This window comes from Neofelis nebulosa, chromosome 3 (genome assembly GCF_028018385.1).
Source record: "Neofelis nebulosa isolate mNeoNeb1 chromosome 3, mNeoNeb1.pri, whole genome shotgun sequence".
Lineage (NCBI taxonomy): Eukaryota > Metazoa > Chordata > Mammalia > Carnivora > Felidae > Neofelis > Neofelis nebulosa.
The window spans coordinates 82,019,309-82,026,641 of NC_080784.1; positions in this window are offsets into that span (position 1 = coordinate 82,019,309).

Here is a 7,333-nt window from a genome sequence, read left to right on the forward strand (position 1 = left end):
TATCCAAGTTCAGTGTGAGTTGGGTCTTGGGTGGATCCACTGGCAACTCCTGCCACTGGATTTATTATTCTTCATTAGCCACAATCAAAAGAGGAAGGGGCAACTGATGGAGGGAGCGGCAGGGCCAGAGATCACAGAGCGCATGTGCTGCTTAACCCCCCCACTCCGCCCCAGCACACACACACACACACACACACACGCGCGCGCGCGCCCTCAGGGGTTGGCACAAGCCCCACTTGTCTTCATTTCCACAACCACTGGGCGCAGAGAACCTATTTTTAGCCAACACTTTGCTCGCAGTTTTGTCCCAGTGCAGACCACTTTTCTTAGAAGTGGACACACACTTAGTTCCAATCGTAAAAATAGGAGACAGTCTTACACACACACACACACACACACACACACACACACACACACACACCCCGCCTTCCTCTCCTCCCGCTTCGATCTTCTACTTCTCTCGACGTTAGGGGCGGCTGCCACCTCCCCAGAGCGCAGAAGGAGCGGAGTATAGGCGAGGGTGAGAAGGCCCTGAGACCTGAACGCTGGAGTCCGCGGGTGGCCTGACCCGGACTGGGGTGACTGGGAGCAGGTGCAGGCACACGGTGCCTGGGGAAAGCGAGCAGGTGCGAGAGCAGGCGGCAGGCCTGAGAGGCGCTGGCTCGCGCTGGGACAAAACAGAGTGGAAAGGAGTATGGCGAAGGGGGGGCTTCGAGTGGTCAGCGCCCGGAAGCCCCGCGGCGGCAGAGAGTATGGGCCTGCCGGTTCACCCATGACCTCACCAGAGCTGGACAGCAGGTTCAAGTCGGGAGCTCAGAGCCCGGGAGTCGCCAAGAGTACTGGGGAAGCGGCAACAAACGGCGGGCGGCGGGTTCTGTCCATGGTCCTTAACCCCTTGCGCTTTCCTGCGCTATCCTTGGACATGTCTTTCTCTTCCCCTATGTGGAGGAAAATACTAAATAGTGGCTGAAGAGGATTCCTACCAGCACTGTTCCTGAGCATGAGACCAGAGAAGTCTAGGCACGAGACTGGACAGGGGGTGTTGACATGAATGAATGTGGCTTGCACCGGACGGTTCAAGTAAATGCTTAGGTGTTTAATTTCCACCTCTACAACAGCCACGGTAATTTTCAAAGAAATAAAAAAATGACATTGTACAGCTCTCACTGTCTCAAGCTTCGAGAAATGAAATAAATCAAAGTTAAAAGCTTGAGTATCATTTAATTATAGTGCGAATAGCGCTTTGAAAGAAGTAGAACAACATCTCTAAACAAATTATGACTGGGCCAGGAAGGAATTATTAGATTGAAATTTCATTTAGGCTCGGGAGACACCGCGCTTCACTGTGTAATCTGCTATGCCTCATCTGATTTGTATGCTTAATTCAGCTTGACGAATTTATTAGTTTTCATAATAGTGAAAAAATTGAGCAGCACTATGGGCTAATGCATTGTATGTACTATAAATTGTATGTCTTCGTGGAAAGGCTGAAGTCTATAGAAATCTTTTATTAATGTTGGTATAGGAGGGGGAATTTTCGTGGAAGACTTGGAGAGGTTCACGCCAAACTCCACTGTTGTGTCTCACTGGTCCATTAACACATCGTCATATTAATTAGACTACTTCATCAATGATATAATTTCAAACTTCAAATTATGTTCTAATTAACAAGGGTTGTCCAATTTGCTTAATCTTCAAAAGGGTTTGGATGGCCTAATTAGTATAAACTGTTGAGCATCTCTAAAGCATAATAAAAATATTAAGTAAATTAAAATATTTTGGGGTATGTTTTCTGTCAGTACTATGTAAGGGGCAAAGGGTTAGAGTGAATGTGGAGGAAGAAAATAACTATAAGACAAATGTTCGCATCTACCTAGTTCCCCCAGATTATAATACCAAGTGAAACACACAAGAAACTTTTGGGTATTGCACCTCCTAAACAGTGTGTTTATGTGTTTAAATAAAGGCATAAGAATATCAAGGAGAAAAATCACATGGGAAAAAAATTCTTCTCTTTCATTAGGTGCCTAATTAGATGTAAAGTGAAAAGCAACCCTGAGGAGGTCCCCAAGCATTATTGTGGCAACAGTCTGCTGAACTTGGATTGCAAAATCAAATATTTGGGGATGTTTTGAACCTCTTCCTGTCCCCTCCCCCTTCATTGAGCTTAATTACTTGCAATAGTTGTTTTAATGTATGTTGTCACCTGGGAGTATTGAGAAATGCATATCGTTAATATGAATTAATCTTGATTTTAATGGCAACTGACAACTGATCTCCAAAATGCTAAACACTTGTCACCACTTCATATGGTAAATAAGGTAGTATAATAAATTCATGAAGTAAAGAGGGCACTGTTGAAGTGACTGGACAAACTTTGTTTGATATGGAATCGATCGGCTAAAACTATTTTAAACAGGAGAACTCCTGAAAGAATATTGTCCTGATGGCTAAAATCCATATGTCATTAAATTAATTTAATATAACTTTTTTTTAATCTCTCAGAGATTTCCCAGCGATATGTCTAATTCCAGACAGGGGGGAGAAAAGGAAGCTCTTTATTCTAACTGCCAAGTTGAGGTAAATTAGCATGTAGTTGAGTAATTTGAGCTTATTTGCCTGTATTCCATTACCTCTAGAAAACACATGCAGGTCGAAGCAGAGTAAGATTTCTCCTTTTCCCACTCCAAGTGAAAAGTGAACAGCAGTGATTGTGTTGCAATAGAGAGAAAATGCAATTCTTCCTTAATCACCACGACTTGCAATCTTGTGATCTTTCCTTCCAGGAGCATCCAGAACACGAACGTCTTAGCAATATCAATAAAACCCATTTTGGTTTTGCCCACAGGCATTGCTGCAAAGTGCTCCAGTGAGTGTGGAAGCTGCTCTCGGAGAAAGAAAGACTTCAGCCCTCCAGGTAGGGGAGGCCATCTAAACAACTGGAAAGTTGGGGATAGACCCAAGGGGGTGTGAGCGAATGGCCCAATATCCAAAATCTGCTTCATATGACCTCAAAATACACTTTTATGCCCAAGCACCTGTCTGTGCTGGTGCCTCTGCACACCTACAAATCTACCTAGTAAACTGAAAACAGAAAAGTGATTTTTTTTTTAAAGAAAAGAAATGAAAAAATGAATCAAATGTGTGACTGTATGAGGAAAGCCTTTCTTCTCGCCAAGTCTCTTTGTTTGACAATAGCTTCTGTCCCATACGCTGCCAGATGCTGACAGATGTGACCAGCTTCTTCTCTCCCCGCGGGGCAGTAGTCGCTTGAGGTTCCACCCAAGCTCCCTGGCAGCGGGGTCCCTGCAGTAGGAGCCCTCCCCCCACCCCCTAAATCGGCCGGTAGCCATCCCGAGGGGAGAAATCACTGTCTCCTCCCCTGTATCTGGGTCCTAATTTACTATTAAAATTTTAAGCTGTGCATTCATATTTTACCGGACCTAATGTGTTTTTATTAAATTTTAATCCAATAAGGGCAGTTTGATTTCTTTGTATTTCACACAGAATTGAGTTGGACTACAGGGAAGATTTCTGAAAGGACAAATCTGACCCTATTCATGCACCATTTCGATTTTAGGTAGACAGGGCGTGGGGGAGGAAAGAAGGAAAGGATAGGTTCCTTCCATGCCAACTCTTCAAGGAAGTCAATCTGCACCTAATTCTGAATAGAATCAGACCTTCTGAGCTCTCTCTCTGGACTCTGCAGCTTGGGGCACAAAGATAGGGGGTGATTAAACTCCTACATGGCCTCGCAGTTCCAGGGGAGAAAAAAGGAGAGAAATGTCCCTGAAGCTGAGAGTTCTGGGAGCGCCCAGAGAACTGGCCGCGGAGAGTGGCGGGGAAGGAGGGCTCTCCTGGGTTTGTTACGGCCTGAGATAGGGGCTACGCTCAAGGAGTGATGCGTGCGCTTTGTTCAAACACCTTTCCTCTTCCGATCATGTCCACTCTGCTCTTCTGTTTGTCTCTAACTCGCTGTCTCCGCTGGCTCCCCGCGAGCCCCAAGTACCCCTCACTTAGAGATTTGAAGGAACCCCTCTTTTGTCCAAAGATGCCTGGCTCCTCTTATGTCCGATGGCACAGCCTCCTCCCCGGGCTTTCTGGGCTAACACTCTCAACCTCCCAATGCAGGCAGTTAGCACGTGTCTCCGGAAACCTCTGCTTCCGGCGCTACTCTGGCCTTTCTAGATTGGAATTAGGACTTTTGCAATCTTCCAACAGGGCGAAGGGAGGAGGACAAAAGCGAGTGGTTATTGGCGCTTTGGAGGGTGCGCTTTGGGGGAAGGGAGGGACTCGCGCCAGGGCCGGGGGCCTGTAGTCGCCGAACAAGCCACGTGGGGGCTTTCTCTAAGTAATTCTGCACTGAGAAAGGTGGCTGGGCAGGGGACAAGGGATGAGAGGAGGGACAGCAGATAGGAAAGTAACGGTTCCCTCTTTCCCCGGTGAATGGAAAGAAGCGGAGCTCCATTAAATTAAAAAAAAAAAAAAAAAAAAAAAAAAAAAAAAAAAAAAAAAAAAAAAAAAAAAAAAAAAAAAAGCAGATTGGGAGGAGGGAGACCCGGGAAGCAGCCAGCCCCAGGCCCGCAGGATGCCTGCGAGGCGCCTAGACGCCTTCAGGATTCCGCCTGGTAAGTACGCTTACACTGAATGCGGCCAGGAACCCGCACGTGGGGACAGCTGATTGGACCCTCTAGAGTCGACCAAGCTTTGGAGCCAACACAACAGGCGCCAAGAAATGAAAATGTAGCAGAAGGAAGGATTCAGTCCTCCGCATCCAGCTCCGCACTCCCTAGAGCGCAGGGGCGCGAATTCACACGCTCACGCGCGGATACACGCGCCCAGACACGCTCACATACCCACGCACGCAGACACGTGTGTGCTGACACTCGCGCACACTCGGTCACACGCACACATGCTTCTCCGCTCCCCCCGCTGGTGGGCCACTTTCGAGGGAGTTGGGCAGGGGCGAGCGGATCTCCGCGTCGCGTCCACGAGCAACCACTCCTGTCTTTACTTGCCCCAGTGAAACTGTTATTTTTCTTCGCGGTGAATTTCTTTGGCCCGTGTGTTTACCTCTTCCTAAAGTTAAGTCCAGTCACGAAACCAAACTTAAAGCATTGGAACAATCAATGAAGACTTTTGCAACCCATGGCGCCTTGCGCTTCCTGGAACTAAAATAAATGCAAGAAATCGAAACTTAATTACTTGAAAGAAATCCAGAAATCCCTCTGCATAATTTATCCAGTCATTTTTAGTAGCGTTCGTGTTCGGTGCAGTGTATGTGAACTCTATGCTTTTGGCTAAGATCTAGCTCCCTTCCTCGATTCCGTGGGGGTCGCTGCCGCCCCCTCAGCAGGAATTTTGTCCTGCACCGGTCCCCCTTTCCTCCCACTGCTCAGAACTGATCTAGTAATGTTTCTTTTCAGAAGTCACCAGCTGTAACGGTACAAGAATCCCTGGGGCTGAGGGTTGTGTGTCGTTAAAAAATTTTAAAAAAAACAAAAAACAAAAAACAAACACCTCACCCGTTCTCTCTTTTTGTTCACTAGGGCTATTATTTGAATTTGTGTGAGATGCTTAATACTAGATCTGAAACCAGACCCTTTCGTAAACACAAACCAGGACCATTCCTCTGAGGGAACAGTGCATCATCAAAAAGGGCCATTCTACTGGTGATGGAAAAAATGATTAAAAAGTAGACTTTTTTTCCTTCTCTCCGGAGAAGTTCTTTTTTTTTTTTTTTCCTTAAGTGTCATTAAGGAAGTGTCATCTTAGGAAGATTCCTAAGGCACAATACTAGAATATTCGTTCTGACTAAACTACTCTTCAAGTTATTTAGATGGACCACAAAACCTGGACACTAGTTTCTTCCTCTAATATCTGTTCCTTTCAAACTTACTCATTTTCTCCTCTCCTTTGGTTTCTATTTGGTAGAGAGTCTTCATATCTACGAAGTGCCAAAAGACCTTCATCTGGTGGCACTAAATAAAATAGAGTCTTCGAGAGGCTAAAAATCAAATGATTTTGGTACACATTATGTTTCTAACATTGGGTACTATTGGGAATTTAGAAATTTGGTGATGACTAATGTTATGGCCAGCGGATTTGCAGAACAGAATAGTCCCTGAAACTATTAGCATGGTGTGGGTGACTCCAGAAAGGCATGCTTTCTCATAGACACCTTATAGGAATCTGAAGTAATGTTATGAAAGAATGAAAAATACATTGGGGAACAGCTTGGAAACTGAAGTACATTTTGATTTAACTCACATTAACAGAAATGTAATGTAAAAGTGAAAGGATCTAACAAAACCATTAATAATTAAAAAATAATTACAGATAGTCTATCCTTACTATTCATAACCACTCAACACTTTAGACAAAGAAAACGGAATACTCTTAATGGGAATGAGATGTGAGCAGACTGCTAATGAGAAGTTAACCAAGGACCGTGCATTTGTCAAAGGAGACGAGTTTCCTTGTTTCCCCCACCTGCATATTTTAATTCTCTCAGAGTTAGCGTGGACCTTCCTCTTCCATCAGCATATATACTGCATGTCAGAGTTTATACAACAGAAATCTCTTGAGCAATAACAATACAGACTTTATCAAATTCTGAAGATCAGGGGCACCAGATGGCTTGTCTATTAACCATCTTCACTGACAAATATTTATAGGTGAATAAGAGATACATGCCTCTGTAATACATTTTGTTTAGACACTCCCATCCCACAAGGATTTCACAAAACAATGACCCTGTAAAGACAGCAGTTTGTTCCCTGTTCCTTGTGGTCATTAAGAAAAAAAAGATTAATCATCCTTTAATGATTCAATGTCAAGCTTTTTCTTGTACTCTTCACCAAAGGAGTTGCATTCCAGAATTAAAAAAAAAAAGTCTGAGTGTATTTTTCTGTCACCTAATTGTGTTTATTTTCTTTCCAGTAAGTATTTTTCAATGTCCAAAGTCTTTAGAGCAGATTCTACATATAATCATACAATAAACCTTTAGTCATGCGCTAGGTGCATGATTAAAAAAGACATTGGGAATGAAGATACAGTGACTCCATTCTGATCTTCACTGCATATTCTTCTTTATTTTGCTTGAGAGACGCATGGGACTGCCTCTAGAGTGCTCCGTTGGCGTTTGGAAGCACTGGGAGGAAATCAAAGCAGCCTGGTGGAAAGCAAACTTCACTGCCTCTTTTCAGAGATAATGGGAAATCTTACAAAAGGAGAGATTTGGAGACCTACAACTGGAATTCAATGAAGTCATGGCTGAGGCATCTGCTGGGAAGCCACCAGGAAGTGGAGACCTACAGCCCATGTCAAATCT